Source organism: Pinus tabuliformis, chromosome 1_1, assembly GCF_031772625.1.
Source record: "Pinus tabuliformis cultivar Carrire ecotype Pingquan chromosome 1_1, CPIR1, whole genome shotgun sequence".
In the NCBI taxonomy this organism is placed as follows: domain Eukaryota; kingdom Viridiplantae; phylum Streptophyta; class Pinopsida; order Pinales; family Pinaceae; genus Pinus; species Pinus tabuliformis.
The window spans coordinates 191,895,667-191,923,297 of record NC_142297.1 but is presented as its reverse complement, the minus strand read 5'-3'; positions in this window follow the sequence as shown (position 1 = coordinate 191,923,297).

Below are 27,631 nucleotides of genomic sequence, written 5' to 3'. Positions count from 1 at the left end.
ATAGCTCCCCTCTTGATGGGATAAGTTCCTCTTTCGTTGGGATGCATGAACCATCTGGAGGCGCTCAATCCACGTCAAACCATCTTCTAGAATGCTCTAGAATTGACCACAAGTAAGTTTTTTGGAGTAAAACGTGCGCCTTTTGACCTTTACAGGAGTACGCACCCACCCCTTTACATACGGAGCGTACAAGTACGCAGGTATTATGAACAAGAGGTGCGTACACGCAGGTAAGGGTAAGAGAAACTGCGTAACCAGAGTTATATTGACTTTAAGGACTTTTCTCTCTTTCTTGGAGTTTGACATGAGGAGCAGAGATATAAGACTTGCCAAGGAGGACAGTATGACTATTGATGGGGCCATACTGACTGCAAATAGTCATGGTGACAAATTTTAGTGTAACAGGGAGTATCTAAAAAAAGAAAATCAACTAATGGTTATTGTCACTGAATGGGACCCTAAAAAACAACAAGAAGAACTTAGAAATATCCCAAACAACACCTCATGGCCAATATATGCTGAAAAATGGAAACCCACATGGCAATTAAGAAACACCAAAGTTATGGATGCAAATCTAAAGCCTCATCGGGACTTATAACAGCTTGTACCAGAAAGAAAGATTTACCCTAAGTCCAACACTTGGATACATGATATGGTGTATAATAATTCAATGATGTATTCTGATCTTGCAGATGAAGCATTAAGGAAAAGTTTTCATGATATCAGTCTGATATGGAATGAGGGAAGCAATAGAAAAACATTACATAAATATTATACTATCAATAGAACCAGATATCCTAAACATACTGCAAGAATAATGTGGCCACAAAAGATCCAAGCCTTGTATTTCCTAACACAGTCTACAATTTCCAAGGCTATAAAGATCTCTGGTTGGATCTCTTATGCAGGGAAGAAATATCAGAAATACATTATACATTATTAAATTTGTACCTGTCTTCATTACAAAGTTACTGTTACAACCAAATTGGTTACAGGAATGGTGGAGATGGTATGGGATAAATAAGGCTTCTATGCATCCAAGGTACTTTGAAAGAGACTTTCAAAGTGATTGCCAACACTGCATGGAGTGTTTTCACCTTCCCTATAAGACTATTACAGATCTATTTTTTTTTTATTGATGGTCACATATTAGGCTACTTCATGAGAGGACATCATCATTGGTTAGTCTTAACCAAAGTGAACCATCAAATTATCCTCGGGAAACCAATGATTGTCCGAAGGATTTATACAAAAGTATGGGAAACAAGTGGAGCTTACAATCATAATAATGGTTGATTCCCTGGTACAAATCCATTGGGAACATAATATAAAAGACTCCAAGGGTTCTAGTGGGCTTCTCTTGAAAAGCATCCATAATGTACAGTAATGTCTTGTCACTTGACTTTGATAGTGACCGATTTTCATGGGATTTTACGACAAAAATATCCACATTGTAAATATCTTTTCCATAGAATTTGGAATAATCTCTAATTTGTAAAAATTTTGATTTTTTAAGACTCAGAGCACTTTTCTGACTTTTGGTGTGATTTGATCCACATCTTGGAATCTCAGTATGATTGTCTTTTGGCGTGATTTGATCCATATCTCAGTATGTCAGTACAATTGTTTGATGTTTGTCCCCTTCACATCCTATAAAAAGAGAGAATTAAGGCTCATTGGGACATTTTCTTACATTTGAGATTCATCAAGGTCATCTCATGTTTATTTGCAATTTCTATTGTTGCTCCACACCAATGTTCTAGGATGAAGGAGGTTAATGCTCCAATCATATTATTTTGTGGGTCACCATTTTCATTGTGGATAACATCTCTAGCTTCATCCTTAACAAATTGTTCTGCCATTTTTGCAAGTAATTTAGGGGAAGATTCTACTTCCTACCATCTCTGTAGGGTACCTGTAAATCATTGGATGAGAGTTTTGCAGGATTCAATTTCGTATTTTCCTCTCATACACATAAGCTTATATTCAGTGTACATCTGATCAATCATTTGTCTAATTTGACCAACACTCAAGCCATTGATATTCCATTCTTTATAAGATCTAGAGTGAAAGGTATGAGTTTCTGGCATCTTTTCCTGGCCATTGAGGTCGGGAGCTGGATATCTAGTGAATTGGCTACACAGAGGTTCATATATAGGCAAAAGATGTTGTCTTGAGGATCCTAGCTCTTCTTCTTTGGTCATGGTCCCTGTGAAAAGAGAATTGGATTCACTAAAAGATTATTTGGTGCCAATGTGTTGCTTTGGTTTTTCTTGAGGAAATAGAAATGGAAACCTTTCTACAGGTTTTGTGGCATGATGAATGGGTACATGGTGGTTAAACAACATGGAGGAAGGGATATCCTTATCTTTGGGAGATCTTGAAAGTTGCTCAAATCTTTTAGATAGTTTACCCATGAGAGTCTAAATAGATTCGACCTCATAATCTATCTTTCTCTCCATGCTTTCAATTTGTGCTGTTGATTCTCTGACAAAACCTTTTAATACATAAACTAAAAAGTTGACATCATTCAAAGTTTTATTCACACTATGTACAACGACTGATAGTGAGTCAAAACATTCCTTTTGTTAAGAAGTTTTTACATATTCATCTCTAGCCCTTTAATTGTTGTATTTGTCTAGTTTATTTTTTCACTGGCCTTCGGGATCCATCCATCTATTCCTCTGAATCATCTTTTAATACTAAAGGAATGGCCTTGGCTGAGTTGCTAGCTTCTCCTAGCATGATTCCCTTGTATGGAGGGAATGTGGTATTTGTTTCTAACTTTATTCCATAACACATTGTCCAGAAATGCTTCTGTGCATATGAAGTTTTTGCATCTGCCATATGTACTTCTGGTTGTTCCTTTAATTTCTTCGAGACATAAAAATAAATCCATGATTTTGTTTCTTCCATATACTTTTTCCATTCCAGAGAAAGAGCATATTTTACATCAACAGATGTGCTGAGACTAAATTATTTGGATTCAGGATGTGTATAGAGATCCCAATTTAGCATGTTCTTCATCCAGTCTCTATTAATCTTATGTTTGGGACACCCATCCATGAGGGAGAATAATTTGTACATTTCTGGGATTGATGGCTTTTTGCAGTCTGGTGGAATAGGATTTTGAAATATTGAAGATGGAATGAGACTGTCTAGTCTTTCAAGATATCCCAAGCCATATTTTGGCATCCCAGGTGGTCTCATCTTGCTAAACATTTCAGTGAGACGGGGGTCTTCATTCTCCAGAGTGGGTAATTCATGAATCATTAGGACAGTGTCATGAGGAAATGGAATGTCAGAGCATTTTGGATTTGGACATGAATTTGTAGTAACAGTAGAAGGGGCCTCTCCAGTCCTGGGATTATGATTTTTGTGGAGAACAAGATCTGCAAGAGATTGTAAGCAAACTATTGTTTGGCAGACAGGACATTTTACTTCGAGAGTGGAAAAATGTAATAATTGAGCGAGTTCAAATAAATCAACATGTGAGAAACTTACAAATGGAATATTTATAGATGTGGAAGTAGATGGTTGACATGAAATATGGTCTGAGTTTATATGGTATTTTGTGGCTTGACAGGCTTCTTGTATTCTTTTGTAATCCAGAGTAGATCTTCTAGGTAAGGACAAAGCAACTTTAGTTGGTCCTTCTTGTATCTGAGCAATCGTGATACTTTGAACTTTTGGTGACTGAGGTAGATCTACTACCCAGCTTTTAGGAAATCTGAGATCTTCCCATTTGATGGTCTACTGCTCAATTTTTTAATTGTGAGTATCAGAGATTACCAGGGTGATGGATTTTGCCTCTTGATTGGGTGTATGCCGAATGGATGGATATAATGTGTTGGTGTGCCTAAAACACCCTCTAGTATGAACTGTAATGTTTTTCCTTTTTCTTTTCAAATCAAAACCACTAGTTGTGATTTGCAATTAGAGGATGTCCTTAATGTGTTCATCATACACATATAGTGAGAAATTTGGGTGGCAATCAAACCATACAGGACCATTTGATAAAAGAGCCATGATACCACCAATTAATGAATTAGTATATTTGTTATGCCTGAGATCTCTGATAGTAGCCAACACATATGTATTAAGCCCTCTGCGGGTTAAAGAATTTATGCCCACTTGGATATAGCCAAGATGTAGATAAGAAGTACCATGTCTTCGAGCTTCTTCTTGAAGCTTTTTAGGATCTAAAAGGAAAATGCCCCCCATAGTATAATATTTATGAAATGTTTTGGTTCTATTTCTTCCCTCTTTCCATATCAGACTAATATCATGAAAACTCCCTTAATTCTTCATCTGCAAGATCAGAATACGTCATTGAATTATTATACACCATATCATGTATCCAAGTGTTGGTCTTAGGGTAAATCTTTATTTTTGGTACAAGCCATTGTAAGTCCCGATGAGGTTGTAGATTTGCATTAGTAACTTTGGTGTTTCTTAATTGCCATGTGGGTTTCCATTTTTCAGCATAGATTGGCCATGAGGTGTTGTCTGGGATATTTCTAAGTATTTCTTGTTGTATTTTAGGGTCCCATTTAGTGGCAATAACCATTAGATGATTTTCCTTTTTCAAATACTCCCTACTCAAAAAATATGGTAGACAATTTCTTTCTCCCTTTATATGCTCGACATCAAAATCAAAATTTGCAAACAAAGCTTGCCATCTGGAAAACTTGGATTCTCCAGGATTTTTGATGTATTTTGTTAACACTTTCTTGAAAGCAGAAACATCTGCCCCGAGAAGAAACCTTTTATGTATGAGGTTGATGTCAAATTTGTCTATACAATTCCATGCAACTTTTACATCTTTTTCAATTGTAGAATAGTTTTGTTCTACTTGGTTCCATGTGCCTGAAGCAAACTGTATAACTTGTTCTTCTCCTTTTTTATTTTGCTTGAGAATACCTCCCCATCCAATGTTGTTGGCGTCACTTTCTACAATTTTTGGCAAATCCTCATATGCAAGGTAGAGAATAGGTAAAGTTTTTACCTTAGATTTTATTTTTCTGATGGCATTGGTATGTTTTGAAGTCCAAGGTGTTGGATTTTTTTTCAATATTTGAAACAACTTTCTTTCATGGGTACATCCTTCATAGAAATTGCTAACGTAGTTCAAACAGTTTAGGAATCTCTGCAATTGTTTTTTATCTGTGATCATATTTGGAAATTTATCAGCAAATTCAAGTGCATGCTTTTGTAATGTGATTTGGCCATCCTCAATAGTATGTCCCAGGAATTTGATCTTTGTCTTAAACAATTTCATTTTCTTCATTCTTAGTACAAGCCCACTTCTCTTGACTACCTGTGTAAAAATATGTATATGTTTGAAATTTTCTTCTACAGATTTAGAGAAGATTAACACGTCATCAATATATACAATGAGCCAATCAAAGTATGACTTGAAAACCTGGTCCATGACCTTTTGAAATTTGGATGGTGCATGTTTTAGGCCAAAGGGCATAACATTCCACTCATAATGACCAGCAGGAATGTTGAAGGCAGTTTTGAATCTATCTTCTTCTTTTACCACAACCTGCCAAAACCCAGATTTCATATCAAATTTGGAGAAAACTTTAGCTCCTGCTATTTGGCTTATTAGGCTCCCTTTGTGGGGAATAGGATATGTATCATCTGCTAGTACATAATTTATAGGTTTGTGATTTTTGACTAATATGAGAACACCTCTAATCTGTTATGAGTGCTTATTTACATAAAACGCGTAGTAGTTCCAAGGACTACTAGATTCTCTGATCAATCCTATTTTTAAGAGACCTGAGATTTCTTTTTGACACAGATTTCTATACTCATTGTTCATAGGTATGGCTCATCTCTTGCATGATTTTCCATCATATTCTCATTTGAACGGAAATGAAACTCTATGTTGCTTTCTATGCCAGAAAACATTTGGGTTTTCAGAACAATAATCTTTTTCTAATTTCTCTCTGAGTTCTAAGATTTTTTGTTGTACCTTTGGGGACTGTAGTTGTTCTTCTATTCTGAGAGAGGGTTTGAAGTCTTTTAATTCTCCCAGTTTTCTTTTTGTCAGATTAACTTCTTGTATAGTTTGAACCATGGTGGATATTCTTGGTGTTGAAATAAAAGTCAATGTAATGTTTTGTAAGAAACCTTTGTTATCAGGGACAAATATAAAATAACCATCTTTGCTATCCTGTAATCTGGTTGATCCATGTGGTTCAACAACAACAAGAAAAATATTGCCTAAAATATAGTCAATTGGAATATTTCCGATTGCAAACTTGATTTTCATATAATATCTTGAAAAACAAAGAGTTGCAATGGAGGCTTCATATTGAAAATCTTGTGTACCTACCCCAGTGACTTGCTTATATGGAGTCGTCCAGTATTTGGATGGGATCACTTTTTTGTTTAAAACATTTATGTCTGCACCTGAATCTATTAATGTTCTGAGAGTGAAGTCTTCTCCTTGTATATTAACATTTAATAGTAAATGGTGTTGCTGATATTGAATGGTCATGATCTTCATATTGCCAAACCCTATGCCACTATCTTGCATATCTTCAAAAATCTCGACATTAGGATTTTTTGCTAGTTCTTTCCATTTTCCCTTTTCTATTTGAGAGATTTTTTCTTTGAGCTCAACTATTTCCTTTTTTTAAATGATGAATCTCATGACTGAGTTCTCCTAGAATAAAAGACCTTGGTTTTGTATGTTGTTGGTTTCTTTGAAAAAATTTTGTGTTTTTCTTGACATAAGAATCGTCAACAAATAGTGCTCTCGAAATATTACCTCTTGAGGTATTACCAAGATCTCTGTGTCTAATTTGTAAAAAAGTTTCTAGAAGTTTTTCTTTCATTTTTCCTTCTGCAAGCATTTTGATGCGTGCCATAACTTTTGATTCATCATCATCAATAGTGTGTGCCATACACACTTTCTCTTTGGCTGATGCATTTTCTGTTTTTGTTTCTTAGCTGAAGTCTGAGTTCGTTTCAGAAGGGTTGCAGTTGCACTCTTCAGTATTTGTGTAATTGCATTGTTGAACATTCACTTGTTCTTCACTATGTTTAGACTCAGATAAACTCGAATTAGATGATTTTGATGGACTGCAACATTTTTTCTTCGTCAGGTGTACTTCTTCCTTGAAGTGGATTCTAGGTCTTCTAGAGGCATATTCTTGTGTCTTTTTGCCTCTATTTTCTCTTGACTCTCTTCCTTGAGGACATTTGTTTGCAGTATGTCCAGTTTGTCCACATAACTAACAAGTAATCATATTTTTTCTTTGAGACTTAAGATGGATATAGCTGGGCTCATAATAATGTGTTCTATGCACTATTTTAGAAGATCCTTTCTTGTGCCTATTTGACTTATGAGGATGACTCTTAGCCGACTGTTTATGACCTTTCTTTTGGGATTTTCTGTGTTTTCTTAGTTGCACAATTGGATCATCAATAATCAATCCATATTTACTGCAGATGGATTTGTTGTCAGGTAGTTTGGATAGCGTTGGTAAGGACTTATTGACTTTCAAGTTGGTGCAAAGTCCTACCAAGGATTTTGTTATGTTGCAATATATCTCTCCCCATGTATAGTTTTCAAAAAAAATTGGAACACTTCTTGTTGCTAGATATATTCAACAGATTTGGAGAGTAATATCGCTAAATATACCTGTTTCCACAGGTCATTCTGACTTTCTTTTACTTCATAAATTCTTTATATCCAATCTCCCTGAAAATCTTCATATTAAGATATTTTCTTACAAGATCATCTCATGTTTATTTGCAATTGCATTATGTTGAAATTATATGATATGTCAGTGCATATGTCATAAGCATTATGTGAAACATATAACTAAACTGTAAAAAAGATTTCAACTTACATATATACCGAGTGTGACTATCGTTAAATATCGAGTGTATTTGAGTTGAGAAATTATGTTGACACGAGGAATTTTGCTTCGCAATAAATAATCCAACTAAACTTCGTTTACATTTAATATAATTGCGTCCAATATGACATATGAAAGTGACATGAGAAACGGACAAGCTGATCACTTATGACATATGAATTGAGATGACATGTATTTTTTGAATCTTCATTATGTGACATATGAGGTGATGGATATCAAGTCATTGCATGTCATAAGCAGCTAAGATGGAATGTATATTCTTTGTTTACTAAATATTTGATTCTAAAGATAAAAAGGTGAGTGGGAAGTTGTTAAATTGGTTTCTCAAATGGATTATTTCCCTTTTTACAAGTTCATATTTAATTATAGGTGGAGAAATTATGTAATATAATACCTTTTTATTTAGATTATTAATTTTAAATATATTTTTATAGAGTTATAATTTATATGTTTATTTTATTTTTATTTAAATAATAAAATATAAATTATATTTTAATTTGAATTATATATATGAATGATTTATTTGCTTTTTTAATTATTATATGGTATTATTCTTTTATTGTCTATTTGCTTATCTATAATTTTAATTTTGGAAATTCATTTTTCGTTATTTATTATTACTATTATTTAAATTGATTTATTTGTAAGGTGATTGGTTAAGGTCTTATTATGGATTGTTTAGTAATTCAATTTCTATTAGTTACTAATTTTTTGTTTTTTGTTTTATTTCTTTTTTATTTAACCTTTTGATTTTGTTTTTTTTTTTTTCTATTAATTCCATTTTCTCTCCATATATTCAATTTAAGATGACATATTTTAAAGAGGAATTTGTTTTTTAATAATAATCGTTTTTTAGCTATATTGTTTTGTTTTTGTTTTTTTTAATCTTTTTCTATGGTTTTTTTAAGATGACAAATTTTAAAGAGGGAAAAATAATTAAAAAATAATTTTCTTCTCTCTCTCTATATTAAGTTCTATTATTTTTTTAATTTGAGTTATATATATATATATATATATATATATATATATATATTCTATTTTCTTTCTTTCTTTTAATCATAATTTTGTTTTTATTGTTTACACATAGTTTTTATAATTAATAACTATTATGATAATTAGTTATTAGTTTTTTTTTAAGAAAATTTTATTGATGTATAGTTACTAATTTTTAGGAATTCATGAGCATTTTTTTCTGAACTTTTGTGAATTTGTTTTATTTTCTCATAGTTTCTATAATTTCTGCTTCCAAGTATATCAATTGAATTCAAGAATTCAAAAAATTTATGTGATTAATGTTTGTTGTTCTTGCAGGTCAACCATGATCCCACTTTGAAGTTCCATATTCTGCTTCAAGTCATTAGAGATTATTCAACATTTGTTGGGAGATTAACCTTCAATTTCTCATTGTTTCAATTGGTTTGTTAAAATTGTTTTATCTTCTTTCCTCAAACCAAACATAGAAGATTGTTTTTAATTACCATGTAAAAAGTTAATGTGTGAATTTTGTTAAAGTTGCGACTTTATTCCTGGATTTTTTCAAAGTGTTTGTGTCAAATTCATTCACTAAATCCCAAGTCATAGGCAAAAGTATAATATTTAAAAAATATTTGAAAAGAGTTAATGATATATTTTATTTATTTTAATAATTATTTTTTTTAATGTTTTTATATTTATTTTCACTGTACGAATTTTTTTAGGAACTAAGAATTTTGATTAGAAACTAAGTGTTTTGATATCCATCAATAGTTACTAGTGATTTAATTTATATAATTGTGTTAGTCATAATTTAGTTGTTAAATTAACAGTAAAACAATAGTTATTAGAAATTATTCATAAATATTAACTAACTTGTCTTTAATATTTAATTTAAAAATTAATTTAATACTAAATCACAAATTATAGATCATCCCAACTCCATTTTGCTGTGCAAGAAAGAAGTCTTGTTTAAAATGGTACACCATTTGAGAGATAACATTACTGCCACAAACACAATCGCATTCAACTCTGTATCAATCATGTACAATTCCTATGAACTTTGTAGGAAACAATTGGTTGTGCAAAACAAGTTTCTTGGATTTCACATCTCATTGAGTTGAAACTAAGTTTCTCCATATCAATTTGAACGAAACACTGCCAAAGAAATGAAGTTATAAAGCTTCATTACAACCAATGAGGAAAGGCGCTCATCAAAAAGCAACTTTTTAGCACAACATTTTCACTTTCATTTCTATTTTTTTAGGAAGGCTTTAATTGATCATCTCACATCCTGCCAGTAATTCATACTCCAATTAGCTAGTACCTGCCAGTAGTTCATACTCCAATTAGCTAGTATTTGCCACTTAGTTTAAATATAGCTAATTGGAGTATGAATTGTTGACAATGTGTGAGATGATCACATAAAGTCTTCATAAAAAAATATAAATGAAAGTGAAAATATTGTGCTAAAATGTTTCTTTTTGGTGAGCGTCCTACCTTATTGGTTGTAATGAAGCTTTATAAGTTTATTTTTTTGGTAGTGTTTGGCTCAAATTAACGTGGAGAATTTTAATTGCAACTTGATAACATTTCAATTCCAAGAAACTTGTTTCACACAACTAATTGTCTCCTACAAACTTCATGGGAATTGAACATGTTTGATATAGAGTTGAATGCAATTGTGTTTGTGGTAGTGAAGACATGGGGATATGAAACAAAATTTTTTTGTTGATGATGATGATGATGGTGGTGGTTAACTCAAATGAGGTCTCTTTCTTTTGCATAGCAAAATTGAGTTGAGATGATCTATAATTTATGATTTAGTATTAAATTAATATTTAAATTAAATTGTAAAAACAGGTTAATTAATATTTATGAATAATTAGTAATAACAAATTTTTTACTACTAATTTAACAACTAAATTATAACTATATTTATGAATAAATCGTAATAACAAATGTTTTACTACTAATTTAGCAGTTAAATTATAAATAGCAGAATTATATAAATTAAATCACTAGTAATTATAGATGGATATCAAAACACTTAGTTTAGACAAATCAAAATACTTAGTTACCATGAAAATAAAAATAAAAATTCATTTAAAAAAAATATTAAAAAAATCAAATATATCATTGGCCCTTTTCAATTTTTTTCTAGTAGATTAAACAGCTTTAACAAAATTCACAATTAAATTTTTGCATGGTCACTGAAACCAATATTCTGTGTTTGATTTGAGAAAGAAGATAAAACAAATTTAACAAACCAATTGAAACATATGAGAAATTGAAGACTAACCTCCCAATTAATCACAGACACAAAAAAGGAATTACAAAACTTCTTCAACTCAAGAAGATTGTTTTTTTGAATTCTTGAGTTCAATTTCTTGTTATAAGATCAATTTCTTGATATTTTGATATACTTCTAGGAGAAATTATAAAAACTATTAAATAAAACAAATTCAACATAATGAGGAGATCCTAAAAATTAGTAACTATACATCAATAAAACTTTCTTTAAAAAATAGGAAATAAATGCTCACAAGATTCTAAAAAATAATAATTAATTATCATAATAGTTATTAATCATAAAAGTTATGAGTAAACCAGAAAAACAAATATGATTAATGTAATTGTAATTGAAAATAGAAAATATATATATATATATATATATATATATATACACACACACAAAAAAGAAAAAAAACAATATATAAGTCAAATTAAAAAGTAAGAAAAGTTAAAAAAAAAATATTGAGAAAAGTTTTTAAATTATTTTTTCCTTTTTAAAATCGATCATCTTAAAAAAAACCATAGAAAAAGACAAAAAAAATATAAATCAAATTGAAAAGTAATAAAACTAAAAAAAAATAGTAAATTAAACTTATTTATTATTATTATTTAAATTTATTTATTGTAAACTGATTGGGTCAGGTCTTATTATGACCTTTTTAGTAAAAAAAATTTATTAATTTTATCTCCCTTTTATTTAATTTTATCTCCCTTTTATTTAATTTTTTACTATTATTATTTAACTTTATGAGTTTTTAGAAGTAAAAGCGAAATAAGAAAGCCTATGATTTTTTAAGATTTTTTATTTAATTTTTGTGAAAAAACCTATAAAAAAAATCAATATTAATTGTGATTTTATAAATGATTCTTGATAATAAATTTTATTAGAAAATTTTTAATTTTTAATATCCTATTAAAACATAATATAAAATCCATATTAATATAAAATAAAATAATCTGGATTTTTATAAAAATGAAATTATGATTTTTTATTTTATTTTTATGAAAAAAACCTATAAAAAAGTCAATATTAATTGTAATTTTATTAATGATTAGTGATATAATAAATTTTATTAGAAAATTGTTAATTTTTAATATCCAATTAAAACATAATATATAAAATCCATATCAGTGTAAAATAAAATAATCTGGATTTTCATATAAATGAAATTAAATATAATTATTTTTCTTATTATAACTGTTTCTGGTAAGGCAACAAACCAATCAAGATTAGTTGGGTTGGTAGCAAATACAACAAGTTTCCAATCAAGATTAGGTGGGTTGGTAGCAAATACAGGAAGTTTCCATTGTTAGTTGTAGAGACATATAGGGAATTTTCCAAATTTTCCATACACATTATCTTGTCTATGAAGATTATGGATTTAGCTGGGCTGCCCCTGGATAAGATCATTGCTGACATTTGGATATGTTTCTATATTTTGAATGATTTACCTAAAAACATATATAATTTCCAAATCACTATTCGTATTCTGCAGATTCAATGGTTTGGTGAAAAAGTGAAAGCTACTTCTACACAGATAAAGGAAGAAAAAGAGAGCTGTATTTTTGTGTTGGATGCATATCCTCCGTTAAGAGTGCTATTCAATCTCTTCAAAGTCAGAATTCTGATTTTCAGATCTTTCAAAATATTTTATTTTTTAATTATGCCATTTCGAAATTTTCCAATTTATTTTTTCCAATAAAATATATTTTCTGAATTTATTTTGATTTTGTCATATTTCGCCTTGAAATTCCTCAAATCTCAACCTATTACCCACCTTTTAGTATCCTGTTAATGTTGTTTATGGTGTCCAGTATCCCGGGTTATATTCGGTATCCAATGTAAAAACCAATGAAAGTATTTATAAGTCAAAGTATCCTTGGCCATATCAACGTGGTGTCAATGCTGGGCACCCTATCCTTACTTGTATGGCTTTGGTGGAAGAAGTGCCCATACACTTCTTCCAGCAAGAATTTGAGAGCCGTACGAGTGTTAAGCGGCCAATTGAAAACATTGTGGCAGTGTGAAATTGCGGTATGTGAAAATTTTGTATTTTTATTTCAAATTTATGTTTAAGGGTTTTCTGGGGTACATTCGATTCCAGATTTCTAAATATTTTGGAAATTTTAGTGTTGAACTGTTTTAAAATGAGGGGTAAATTTCCAGATTTCTAAATATTTTGGAAATTTTAGTGTTGAACTGTTTTAAAATGAGGGGTAAATTTTTTTGAGGAAGTATTATAGTAATTTCAATATACACAATATTCACAATGTTTATATTGACCGAATGATTACAATAACTACGTCATATTGACGGCAGCACAACATGTTCGGTGGGTCGATCCCACATGAAGAGGCTGTAAACGTGCAGTCCCAACCACACGGGATATCGCCTACCGACTAAATCTTAGTGTTGAACTTATGTCTCTGGAAATCTGATTGTGAGGAGAGGGGTGAAACAATTGAACTCCCTCTCCGGATGATCAGATTTTCGATATTTTTGAAATCTGCAATCCTCCTAGTAATGCACAAATTTCAGGCGCAGGAATTAAGTTAATTATTTGATTTTCATTTTATTGAGTTTCTAAATCACAAGAGTTAATACACTTGTATTTTCTATATTTTGAATATTTCTTTTTTTTTTAAATAGTTATAATATTTCCAAACTTGTAATTCAATTAGGTTTCACTGTTTTTCGGTTAAGTTTAATTGCTTTTCTAAATATTTTAGATATAAGATTCATATTGGCTTTCCCTTTTTCACATATTTTAGATGAGAAATCCAATTTAAATGTATTAATATTGTTATGAGTAAGTTTATAAATGTTTTTACATATTTTAAATGAGTAATCGAATTTAAATGTATTAATATTTTTACATATTTTAGATGAGTGATCAAATAAATGTATTAATATTGTTATGAGTAAGTTTATAAAAAAATACTTTTGCATTTTTCCAGTGTTTATTATGTAAATGTGATTGTATAATAATTAATAAAACTATAAATTTTATTATTAAATCGTATTTTTGAAGTATATTTATTTAATATTAAAAAAAAATTATTGGAATTATAGAATTTCAATAATTAATATATAAAATTTTATTTATTTAACTAAATTTTAAGATAAAATTAATATAATATCAAAATGGAAAAATAAAATATATAAATGATTATCATTCTGGTTTGGTTTGTAAAGGGAAATAAGAAAGCCTATAATTTTTTATGATTTTTTTATTTAACTTTTATGAGTTTTTTTTTTTTCTTTTTCTTTAAATCAATATTAATTGTGATTTTAAAAATGATTGAATCTAATAAATTTTATTAGAAAATTGTTAATTTTTAATATCCTATTAAAATGGAATATATAAAATCCATATCAATATAAAATAAAATAATCTAGATTTTCATACAAATGAAATTAAATATAATTTTGTTTCTTATTATAATTGGAAAGACACCAAACCAAGAAAGACTAGTTGGGTATAGCAAAGGCAACAAGTTTCCATTGTTACCTGTAGGCACATATAGGAAATTTTCCAAATTTTCCATAAACATTATTTTGTCTCTGAAGATTATGGATTTTGTTAGTCTACCCCTGGATAAAATCATTACCAACATTTAGATAAATTTTTATATTTTAAATGATTTACCTAAAAACATATGTAATTTCCAAATCACCATTCTTAATTTAAATAATGAATAAAACATCAAATTAAAATAAAAATAAAAATTATGCGTAATATAATTTATTTTATTATTTTTTAAATTTAAATTATAGAGGATAAGATTAAAAATTAAAAGAAGAAATTGAATTGAGTAGGAAACAAATCTTTTAAAAAATAAATAGTTTCTTAATAAAAATAGAAACAAGCCACCATTATTATAAAGTTTAAATTTTTTTAAATAGAAAATATTGTTTATTATAAATCTTATATTATGTAAAATGAAAAAAAAGGTGATGTGTTTTTTTTTTTTTTTTTTCAAATTTGAGTTTATATATATCCTATATATGTTGTATGTCATGATTAATCCTCATTTATAGTTAATAAGAACATGTATTAAATTATTAAAGATGAAAGTTAAAGTAATGAAATAAATGGATTTTAAAATAATTTATATCATATTTTAAATTTAAAGTTTAGGATATGAAAATAATAATAAAATTTAAAAGAAAGTGATTATTTGAGTGAAATTTAATGATGTTTTAGGGATGCATTTTGAACTTTCATAGTTGTTTTATCTATATAAACTTTCATAGTTGTTTTATCTATATATATATATATATATATATATAGTTGTTATATATATATATATATATATATATATATATATATATATATATATATATATATGAAATAAACAATAAATATGTGAAAGAGAAAAGGTTATTAATATGTTTGACAAAAGAGTACAGATGTTGATTACATGTTATCTATAAAAAATTAAATGTCAAATTTTTTTTTTATTTATTTACACTAATTAAAGGGTAATATTTAAATTTTACAAATAAGAATGCAAAGAGATTGATATCTAAGATTTAATAGTTTTAGATAGCATGATTTTGTTTATTAAATTTTATTAAATTAAATCTCACATCTATATGATAAAATTAATAATGTTTATGGAAATAGCTAATATTCTTAAATTAAACATATTAAAATTATATATATATAACATTAAAAAAACAAATTTTATTTGTTTAATTATAAATAAAAAAATCCATTGAACAAAAAAAACTCAGACATATATATAAAATGATAGACTTATTATACCTACCTCAAGTGTGGTATTACAGTTTTTCTCTCGACTCTATATTTCTGTTGACCAAAAATTCATAATTCTTATCCATAGTTTAACATTAGGAATTCAATTTTTGTTATTTTTTATTATATTTAAATTTATTTATTTGTAAAGTGATTGGTTGATGTCTTATTATAGGTTGTTTAGTAACTTTCATTTATGTTAGTTACTAATTTTTCATTTTTAATATTATTTCATTTTTATTTAACTTTCTTATTTTTTTCCTTTTTTTCTTTTTTCTAATATTTCCATTTTTATAACTTATAATTTTTTTTCATATTTTCAATTTAAGGTGACTTATTATTATATTAAAAACATATTTTAATAAATTTAATTATAAAAAGCTATATATATTAATAAAAAATAAAACACACACATATAAAACATATATATTAATGTGTATGTAGGTTAATATAAACAATATTGGCTAATCATATTTCTTAATTTTTCGTGATCACATTTAACAATACAATATTTTATTAGTTGTTTTATTTTTGTGTTTATTATTTTTTAGTTTGATTAAGTTATATTTAAACTGATTAGCAGGTATCCTCTCAAATATAATGGTAAATCGGCTCAAATAGATCCTCCCAACCTTAATCTCCCAAGAGAAAACTGGTTTTGTTAAAGGTCAAATTTTTTTGGATGGTATAGTTACTGCTTAAGAGTCAATCCATTCCCTTAAGAATCTCAAAGCCAAAGGAATGATGATCAAGCTAGACTTGTCAAAAGCATATGACCGTTTAAGCTGGACCTACCTTCAAAGTATTTTGGAAGCCTTTGGCTTTGACCCCCGATGGATCAATTGGATCTCTTCTTTCATATTGACCCCTGTTTTCTCTATCATACTGAATGGAGCACCATCTGAGGCTTTCAACGCAACAAGAGGGCTAAGACAAGGAGACCTGATCTCCCCTTCTCTGTTCATTCTAGTAGCTGAAGGTCTAGGAAGATATGTGAAAGCCAAAGTTGAAGAAGGACAATTTAAAGGCCTGTGCATGTGGGGAAACGATCTTCCTTTAACTCAGAAATAGTTTGTTAACGACATTATGATGTTCTGTCACGCTACTCTCAAGGAAGCAAGGTCCCTCTTGGCCATACTGCAAGATTTTATGAATTCCTTAGGAACTCAGATCAATAAAGATAAGTCTGATATCTTTTTCTTTAATGCAACTGCTCAATCTCAAGCCTTCCTAGCAAGAGTAATGGGCTTTTGAGTAGGAACCCTACCATCGAAATACCTAGGGATTCCTTTTAGCCTTAACCCGCTCAAAGTGGCAAATTGGAAGGCTCTCCTAGACAAGATTCAAGGTTGCCTTCAAAACTAGACCTTTCGAGCCCTTAACATGGCTAATAGAGTCATCCTTCTAAAGGTAGTGCTACAGTCAATTCCTATCTACAAGCTCTCAAATCTAGCAGTGCCCAAAACTATATGCACTGACATGACAATTATCTTTAATAAATTCTTGTGGCAAGGGCCACAAGCAGCAAAGAAATGGGCTCTTCTTTCCTGGAACTGGCTAACGAAGCCAAGAAAAGAAGGGGATCTAGGCCTTCGAGACCCTTACACTCTGAACCAGGTTATGGGGGGAAAGCTATGGTGGAGATGAATATAGGGAGGTAATGACTTATGGAAAGAAATATGGGGAAGAAAATATGGAATGCCTAGGACAACCGAAGGAAGACTGAGAACTCAAGAAAATATAAAGGGATCGACTATATGGAACCTGGCAGCAAAAAATAGAGAATTGATAAGAAACCACAACTTCTAGGAGATCAGGGGAGGGGATAAGGCTAGGTTCTGGAAATATGCTTGGAAGCAGAGGGAAAAACTATTTAGTAAGCATGACCTAGCAGAAATATTCTTAAACAAAAATTGACCAGCAAACCAAACGATGAATAAATTCTGGGAAGCAAAAGCAGGATTAATATGGAGAAAATGGAAGAGGAGACAACACTGGCCAAAAGCACCAGATCCTCTCCAATGGGAAACCTATGATAAAGAGGTTGACTCCAAAGAATAACAATAACAGAAGGAACAAATATTATAAGGTGGGAATATTGAATCAAAGGAATTTTTATTATACAAGAAGGATACTACCTGAAAGCAGAACACCAACAACAACAAGGGATACCCATATGGGAATGAATATGGAAGAATCAACTATGGTCGAAAGTAGATTTTTTCCTATGGGTGGTCCTCCATGGCCATGCCCTAACATGGGTCCAACTTCAAAAAAGAGGGATGCATTAGCCATCGGTTTGTTGCACATGCGAAGGACAAATGGAAACGATGGAACATCTACTAAACTATTGTATATATAGAAACGTCCAATGGCAGAATCATGAAATTCTCTTTGGACACTCGAATAGAGATCATTCAAGCATAAAAACAACAATGGAAAATTGGAGGAATAGAATCTACCAGAGCCCCATCCTTAACTGAGCCTGGAACATCTCCTTAGGATTTCTCCTATGGGTGGTGTGGAAAGAGAGAAATCAGAAAATCTTCAAAGATGACAAAAGAATGCCTATAGAGGTATGGAAGCTTATAATATAGAACATCTGTGAAAATATTTTGGCCAAGAAATGGTACCCAGAAGACTGGGAAACAGCACCAGAGGAGAGTCGAATAATGGCAATGCTCAATCTGAATCCGCAAATGTTGATACCTAACTCCTGGAAGTTGAAACCTATACCCCTGCAATCCCTATCATACTTTGATTTCCCTCATAAAACACTAAAACACTAAACTTTGACGGAGCTGCCAAAGGAAACCTAGGAGAAGCAAGACTTGGAGGACTATTCAGATACCACCATGGCCAAACAATCCGGTTGTTCGCAATGGACTGTGGAATAGCGAGCAACAATGAAGCAGAATTCAACGCACTCAAACAGGGACTAGAGATTACTTGAAGGGAAAGATTTTAGAAGTTGGTGTGGAAGGGGATTGAACATTGGTGATTGACACAGTGAAAAAACTCCAACAGGGAACCCAATGGGGAAAAATAAGCAAGAGCTGGAGAACGGATAGATTAGTCCAAGAAATAGGAATCCTAGTACAAGGGATAAAATACCTCATTCCAACACATGTCCACCTATCGGGGAATGTGGTAGTTGATTTCTTAGCAAAATGGGGATGTGGAAAACTAGGAAGCAACCTAGACACCCCTGGGAACGAGATAAATCAAACAAAAGGAATGAACATTCTTAGGGAGATCCTAGGAAAAGACAAGGAAGGAGGAAAAAACCCCAATCGGGGTGTGAAGGGAACTTGGATCTAGATGGAAATCAGTTATGATAGAAGGACTAATGAGGAGGGTACACGAGTGGCCCATCCCAGGACCCCACATGAAGGAGGCAGGAGGAGCCAGGAAAAGGAGGCAAGTGGAGGATGCCTTGGGAAAACAAATAGGTAGGTCGGTGAACATTCCAGAAAAAAAGTTGGTGAGAGAGCTGGGTGAATGCATGTGAAGTGTGAGAGGAGAATGAGAGCTAGGCACTATGGGTGGTAGCTAAGAGGAGAACATGACCAATAGCAGAAGGGGCTGCCGTCGGCAACTAGATTCTGCCTACATTGACCTGGAACAAAACTGGTATGTAAACCAAGCCTCCCTAAGTCTAGATTTGGCACCAATGTCACAAAATTGGAGGAGAGTCTAGCATAAAAGGAGGGTGGTGTTGAAAGTAGTTGGAAAATTTTGGTCTTGTCTTAAGATGTTGATGTCTAGTTTCTTAATTCCTGTAAGAAATGAAAAAATACGAGAATTTTGGTTCAATTGTCTGTTGTTAATGTCTGGATATGAATTGATTGCATTTCATGGAAGGCGGGGGGGGGGGGAAGGGATCTGTGGAGAGTTTGGAGGGTCTCTCAAACCCAATGAAAAGAAATTGATGACTGCCATAGTGAAACTCAACAGCTTGCGATTGAGAAGAGGCTATGGCTCCTCTGACATCCTACGGGGGTATAATAGTTTCCAGAAATAGTGGGGGCTGCGAGGGGGGTATGGGAAATGGAAGACAGGCCATGCCTCGCTAATGGGGGGCTACCAAATCCCAAGGAGAAGGAAAGATATTCAGTGGAATAGGAATGGGGGGAAACTAGACCAATGGGTCTCTGAATGAACGGGGGGGAATCCATTCTTAATAACCCTAAGTCGAGATGGACTACATGGGCAGGCCAAAACTTGAAATTATAAGAGGGAGGGTCGGTGCATCTCAAGTCCAGAGGGTCTACCCTAGTAGCGGAAACGAAGCCAAAACCCTCCCTTCTCAATGTTGGTACCCCAAATATTTGCCTACCAGCTCCCAGGAGGAAAGATGGACCACTTCGGGGATGTCAGTTGGAGGTCTTCGGGGGGGCTTTGAGTGGAGGAGAGAAGAATTACCCCTACTATTGCTGAGAATTCAGAGCATCCAAGTTTTCGAGAAGCAAACTTGTAATGGGTATGTTGTAAAGAAGAACTACAAGGAATCACAAAGGGTTGTGAATGAAATTTGGATTGGTTTTAATGCATGCACTTATGTTAGCATTAAAGGTTTAATTAACTCCTATAACATTGAGTCTCCGGCACTGCGACACCAGGAATAGGTAAGAACACGAGAGGGGTGGGGATTGAAGGAATTACCGAGGGAAAAGAGAGTGAAAGAAGAAGTGGGACAGGGAATAAAATGGGTCCAATGAGCAAGTAAATAGGCAGAAAATAAGATGAAGGGTCTAGTGGTTTCAATGAGAAAAACCCAATGCAAAAGGGGAAGAAAAATGGGTGAGGAAAGTATACGGAACTTAATGCATGCTTACCATGTAGGCACGTCAGCATAGGTAAAAGCAGTAATAGCAACTTGGGAGGCAGATTTAAATTCCAATGCGACAAATGAAGAACTTCCAATGGAAGACTAGGAGCCATTGCTTATTGACCTGGGACATACTAGAGGTCATCAAACACTGTTCAGACACACCATCCAATAGTACTTGGTCATGAAGAATCTGTTGGCCAGAGTAATGACAACATACGAGGATAGAGAAGAACCAGAGCAAGTCGGGCAAGAGGAAACAAGTTTAAAGGACATATAGAAGGAAATCCAGGTTTTGAAAGTACAACAATATCACTAGAACCTCTATTTTGGGCAAATGGAAAATCAGATCCAAACCTTGCTATAGAATGAAGTGCCCAGGTCAAGTGCCAAGGACCCGGCCCCTATCGAGTCATATAAGGTTTGATGCAGAGTAGTAGAAAGTAAATTTTGTTATTATGACAGATAACATTTACTTTACAAGTCAAATAATTAAGCATATAGTAGATACATTAGCAAACTTAGCATGGATTATAAGGATCAAACTGTTTAAATTTTGGACAGCTTATGATGATGATTGGTGGCCAACAAACCTAGTTTCCTTCAGGCAGGTTGAGGCCATTGGATATATTTTGTTACCTACTTATAGATAATTAATAGACAAGGGAAGTACTACCAAGCTTACAAAAAAAAAATTGAGCAGCAGGTACTAGCGACTATGTATCCCTTATTACATTTATAATACAAACCTAACATACTAAACATATTTTATATGATTTATACACTACCTAACATACACTTCATATGTATACTTGTCATAAAATTATCTTATAATATGTTTTCAGTTTGCAACTGCACAAAACTCACATTTTGACTTCATTTATGTTTAGTCCATTTCCTCGAAGTTTACCTCTATTTGTGTGAATGTGAAAATATACCAAAATGTAGCCTTCATGATGGTGGTGACTATAGAAAATGATAAATTTGAAGGGTTAAAAGTTGATATGGTTTATTTTCTTTTTCTATTTAAATAATAAAATATAGATTATATTTAATAAAATTAAATATATATAGATATATATATATATATATATATATATATATATATATATATATATATATATATATATGAGTTTGAGTGTTTTTGGAAGTCGATTTGATTTAATAAGCTTTTTTATTATTATTTAAATAATAGAATAATTTTTTAAATAATAGAATATGAATTTATGATTAAAAAAATCAAAATCTTCAAAAATTAGAAAATTAATTGTAAGTGTATTATTTAAAGTTGATATAATTTTTATTTTTATTTTTTTTTTATTTTTTTTAATTTTTTAATTTAAATAATGTAAGATTAAAAGTTAAAGATGAAGTTTAATTTAGTATGCAATAAATTTTTTTGGAATTAAATTTTCTAATGAAAATGTAAGGAAATAATGAATGTCCTTACTCTGCAACTCTTCCCACTAGGGTTTATGTTGGCTTTCTCTATTGCTTATCCCTCACCCTTCCTCCTCCCCCTCAACCCTGATCGCCTCATCTCCGGACCTTCGTCTAATGGCTAGCATGGGAGGAGGGATCATTGGTCCCTACAACCACCCAGTCAACATGCATCAACACATTGGTTCAGAAACCCTAAAGTCCAAAGTTGTTGATGCTATGGAGTCATAAGCGGTTGACATCTCGCTCTTAGAAAAGTTAGATGCTCAAACCATGAAAGGAACCAACACCTGCATTGCTAAGTTTGCAAAGGTCCCCAGATTGCACATTCCCTCGATTAGGCTCAACGCTAAAATTGAGCATATACGGACTCACACGCTCATATGAAAATTCGTTGGTTATCGACTTTACTTCATCAACCCGAGGTTCGTACAAACTTGGAGTTGACATTGTTGTATACAGAAATATATGTAATTGGTCTACTCTTGTCACTGTTGAGATGGGGTGATAGACCACTAGGGTTTCTCAAACCAGCCTTCTATTGACTAGAAGAAGTCTGATTACCAACTCGAGAGGGGAAATTTACCCTAATTGAGAGAAAAGAAATGCTACCTAATTGCAAGAGTGAAAGACTGAAAAAATGCTGTCAAAATAACATGAAATCCTCAATCTACTCGTTAACATACCTTGCTTGCAAAAGAACCCTACTTTAACCCTACTTTAACACATGTGATGTTTTAACTAATCTAAGCATGAAATCTGATCTAGAGAGTACAAGCTATTATGTGCATGAATACATATAAAATAACTCTTTTTTTTTTATCTTTTTTCTTTTATGAATGTAAATGCTAATCTTTCCTTGTTCTTGGGTTGGGGAGACAGGTGTGAGGTAGAGGGGTACACTAGTTTTGATGTCTTGGAGGTCAAATAGGGGTCTAATCCTAGCTTCAGTGATGATTTTTCAAATTCAGGCTCAAAACAGGTTGCTACATGTTTTCTTACAGGATGTACTAGGTCTCCTACATGATCCCCTATTTTACTACAGGAACATGCTGAAAGCTTAGGAAGTGGTCTAGAAGGTGGAATGGAGATTGGGAAAGGTGAATAAGGGGGGAATAAGGCAGGGAAGTGGTAGACACTACTCAGAACTCAAGAAAAAGCTTTAAGATGGTTGGATTTGCTCAATGGAAATGGCAAGTTTTCCTTATAAAACAAGAATTCGAATGGAGACCTTAGTGACTTTTGGTAATCATGGGTGGATATGGCTTGGATGAGGCTAATGAGATGAGGCCTCCCTGCAATGTAGAAACTCATGCAATAACACACATCATTGTTTGCATTTATACATAAATTCATCTATAAACAAGAAGGGTTTATTCAATAAAAGAAAACAGAGTTGTCACCATTTATTTGCTAAGTTCATGAATGGTGCTTGAAACCAATACAAAAGTGTTGTGAAATTAGTAAAAAACCTAAGAGAACAGAAATTCCAATTGCAACTTATCCTACGAAACTCAAAGATAATGACCTAATTATCAAGAAACCCTAATTTATGCGAAAAGCAAGAATTCTGCTTTTTTGGGTTGTATGGGAAGTCTTCCTCAAATCATGATCCCTGAAAGGGAGAAATGAGGTGTAAACCACTTGATGACAACATTTCTAGGATATCTTCTTGTCACTATGATGCTACTATTAGAATTATCTACAAATGGAAGCAAACTAATTAACCCTACCAATACTTACAAATAAACAACACAAAAATCAGTGCAACAACTAACTATGAGTATAATCTAAGCATACATCCACAAAAAGAGGAACCTCTGCTGCTATGTTTGGGCCCTAACCCAAGAGATTCATCCCTCTAAGTCAAATTAGTGCTGGATCAAGGGAATGCTTCTCATTTTCATTAAAATATAAAAAATACCAAAGAGTGCTCAGTTACAATTCTTTAACTCGAAAATGTTGCTAGCTATCTTGAACAAAAAATCTAAATCCTAATGAGGCTCTAGGCCTCCTTATTTATACAACTGAAGTTATCAACAAATTCCTTAAATTTAGGGAGGCTTGGCTTCCAATCTTGAGATCAACTGGTCTTCAACTATCACTAGCTTGGCTGCCAATGATCTTCATGACTCGGCTACTTGCAACTTCGAGATGATGAGATTTGATTGAAGAATCTTTGAGTGAGTGAGGAGTTAAGGAGGGAGATCCTATATCCTAGAATACCTTTTTCTTGTCTCATTTGAGTTCCTGCACTTTAATTAGCCAAAATTTGCTCCAAAACCTGCAACCAATGCAAATTATACCACTAGACATGACATCTCATCTTTACTCTTCTCATTAAGCAAAATATCATTAAAACATGTAAAGAATTATGAGAAAATTTGATTTTAGTAAGTTGGAGGTGCATTGAGGTCCATGTATTTTACCCACTGATGAGCCTCATCATCACCCTCCTATTGAAAATGTTGCTCATCCCCTGAGCAACTCAATCTATGTCCATGTCTTTCATTGCTTTGGTGGCCTCCCTAACATTCCAGGCTTCTATTGTAGTCTCCTCCTCTTATGGATAAAAGCTTGCATTCTTCTCTATCTCCTCCCACTGATTTCTTTCTTATTCTTCCTTTCTCCCCTCTAACATTCCTAAAAGAAATGATGGACTTAATTTCAATCCAATCTAGTTGACTTTGAGTCGCTGTAATTCTTGCTTATACATTGGGGTTCTTGCTAGTGCATCCCTCATTCTGTCAGGAGAATGATATTCTCTGATCTTTAGGCTGTAGGGTAAGGTGTTACATCTCCTTTGGCAGGATTGTTGGCTGTCATCCCCTAGTAACCTCAGCAACCTCAGCATGCCTTCAAAATGAGTGACTTCTTGTTCTTGTATGGTAAGGTATCTTGGTGCAAGTTTGGGATGATTGGCAATGAGGTTGTGGGTGTTAATGACAGCCATTGAGTTAGGTTGTTCTGCTCTAATGAAAAGGGGTTTTGCTTCTTCTCTTGCCAATACCATTTTTATTTATGTAGCTCTGGCTTCCTCATGACTCATCCAAGATGCCAAGGCCATTAGTTGTAAGTCCCTTAGCTTCGAATTGGGGTCCCACACATTTAAATCTGTCAGAGCCAAATTGTGTAGGTAGAATTCAAATGAATTTTCTCTATCCTCCAGGGTGCTTTGGTCACAAAGGTCAATGAACTACCTGTAGTCTTGGAAAGGCTTAGTTCCTCTTTGTGCTAGGGTTTTTATCTAAAACTGCATCCATTTTTCTTTGAGGTATAAGGCATATGATTTTGCTGGCATCTTGCTTTGAATTACCTCCATGGATAGGTTTTCCATAGTTTCCAATTGGCCTTCCCTTTCCTGTAGCTACTTTATTACCACATGTTCTCAGCCTCTAATTGAGATTTCACCATTTTTTCCCTGTCTCTTATGCTACTTAATTCTTTGCCCATTTCTTTCAGCTTCTCTTCCATGTGGCCTACATCCTCCACCCCTTTTGATTTAGAAATTTGAATCCACTGATGTGTCCTTGCTCTCTCTTTTTAAAGTTCAAAGAATAGAGGAATGACAAATTTTTCTGGGATCACCCTAGCTCCTTCAATGAATCTATAGTAGGATCTTAGGTTTGGTTGTGGTCTAGGATCCTTAATCTCCTGGGACTCTCCCTCTATTGTTTCTTGAGTAATTTCTGCCTCTTTTCCTTCCCTTTGCCCTTGCAGCCTTTCCTGATCTTTTTTCTATGTTTCCTAAAGCTTTGACAGGGTTTCCTGTAGGACTGTTTTTGCTTCCTGTAGTTCTGTCTGTGTTTCCTGTAGGAGACCTTTCCCTTTTTTGTGAAGGGGTCAAAGGTTGTTTAACTTGTTTTGTTGAGGCTGACCTGGTGACAGGTCTCCTAACATAGGTGATTGGTGACCTAGGAGAAGCTTGTTTTGATGTTTCTTCTTCTTCCTTCTTCTCTAGAGGGACTACCTCCTCTTGTTCTTTTAGTGAGTCCTCTATGATAATTGGAATCTTGGTAGGGGTTTGAGGTCTCCCTTGTTTTATCCAAGTGATCTTCCTTGTTTTGAAGTAAAGGGGAGTTTGTCTCTGTCTCTTTCCCTTTGATTTGATAGGTGTACTTAGGGTAGTTAAAGTAGTTGTTGCCTCCTTCTCTGTAGGTTCTGGAGACACCCTTGGTGATTCCTCTTCTTCCCTGCTCTATTTTTCAGAATTTTGTTCATCCTTCTGTACTTCATCCTTTGTTTCATCTATTTCTGCCTCCTCTTTTTCATGCTCTTTTTCTTCTTCTCGCTCACTAGAAGTAGGGCTTCTATTAGACTCAATGGCTTGAATTTCATCTTCTTCCTCCATGTCTGCAAATGTTGACCATGTAATAAGGATTCTCAAATTGTTTAGAGCATATTCCAAGATGAGTTTGATCAACCCATGATGTGCTAGCTTCTGATGTTTCCCTTCTTGTACCTTGATGCTCATGTCTATTATTGATTGTAACAAAAGGTAAGGTACACTAAGTCTATTATGAGGAGATGTCTCCCCTCCAAATCTTAGCTCATGGAGGAGTCTAAAATGGTACCCATACACTACACTGTATCTACCTTCACAAGAAATATACTTGATGATGTGATAACTTACTTCATTCCAAGGATATGTAATGCTTTCCCTTCTAACCCCATTTTTGTCTTCAATCGATTCTTCTCCTTCCAAGAAAAAGCCCTTCTTGGCAAGAGTGCTTCTAGTCTTTTCCTCTTTTCTCCACTGCAATCTTAGGGGGAGTGTAGTTATCCTGCTAATACTCTCAGGGGTAATTATTACTGACAAACCCCTCACTATAGCAGTGGCACTAGCTCTAGCTAGAGGTATGAGTGACATTGCAAATTCTCTTGCCATGTCATCATCGTATCCCCTCAGTAGCTCAAAGAACCCCATCCATTGATGCCTTGTAAAGATTTCTATCACAAGAGGATGTTGGTGTATTTTGGTTGTGCTGGTGGGCTCTCTTTTGTTGAAACCCTCTGTCATATTTTTCTGGCAATTTTTTTGTATGAATGAGGTTTGGGTGGCTATAGTTTAAGAAATTTTGTAGGTGATGAGGGTTCGGAGTTTATTCTTCATTAACTTTCACATAAATCTATCTATCTCTATGCATACTGAAAATACTTAAAAGAAATGAGGATTTCTTCCTTTTTTTCAATAAATGAGAAACACAGAAGGTATGGAACCTACCTTCCTTTGCTATGCTCTGGTGATGAGAACTCTTGAATTGATGGCCTTTGGTGTCTACTTACAACGTTGTGTGATAATTTGCCATGTATCTTGTAGCTTTCCTGTAGTTTCCTGTAGGTGCTCTTGTTTGTTATAAGTGCTAACTGTTTCCAATAGGTGCTCACTACAGGGAGGCCGAGAGTAAATTTTCCTTTGATGACTC